Below are 1,013 nucleotides of genomic sequence, written 5' to 3' on the forward strand. Positions count from 1 at the left end.
ATGAACACTCCCCGTGATAAATGCGGTAGAAGACACACAATGAAGTGACGTCTCTACGCAACGCCAAGTGATCCAGCCTATATATATCCTATATAGCCTACAAATATGTAGATGTGTATTTTAATAAAAAGGAAATTTTTTAGAATTCTCGAAGAGGCTTGAAATTTAACGGTGACAGAAGCATGTTACTTTTAATCCCATAATATCTTGTTCTTGCTATTTACCAGTGGGAGGCTCCTTTGTACAGGCTATATTATGGGTACCACAACGGTGCCTATTTCTGCCGTGAAGCAGTAATGTGTTAGCATTACTGTGTTTAGGTCTGAAGGGCGCCGTAGCTAGTGAAATTACTGGCCAAATGAGACTTAACATCTTATGTCACAAGGTCACGAGCGCAGTTGTAGTGCCGCTCAGAATTTTTGGGTTTTTCACGAATCCTGAGTGGCACTGCATTATTAATGGGCATGGCGTATCAATTACCATCAGCTGAACGTCCTGCTCGCCTCATCCCCCATATTTACATAAAAATATATTATCCTCAAAAGAGCCCTCGGTATGTAACTCAGCTTCACATGTAATACTGTTTTATATCATACTAGCTGACCTGGCAAACGTTGTTTTGCCATATAAATTATATATGTAATTACAAAAGATTTCGATTGTCGAATAGTTTAGAAGTTATTAGGGAACATACAAACATACATTCACTTTTATATATATAGTTTAATAAATTTAAAAATACCTACCAAAACATTTTAATACGATTGAGTTTATCAATAATTATTTAAAAATTTTAAATTCACAAAGTTTGTATCTGAACGCCATAAAAGTTATTTCTTCATCTCGAGAAGAATTTCTAATCTTAATGTAGATAAGTACCTCGATAATAGCTATCATATTTATTGATAACATCTTACGGCTCAAATATCGGAAGACTTTATCATTGTGAAAAATGTTGAGATATTTCTATCAATTTTACGGGATCAAAGCGTTAGTATGTGAGATGGTCTAAA

The sequence above is a fragment of the Leptidea sinapis genome, chromosome 12 (genome assembly GCF_905404315.1).
Source record: "Leptidea sinapis chromosome 12, ilLepSina1.1, whole genome shotgun sequence".
In the NCBI taxonomy this organism is placed as follows: domain Eukaryota; kingdom Metazoa; phylum Arthropoda; class Insecta; order Lepidoptera; family Pieridae; genus Leptidea; species Leptidea sinapis.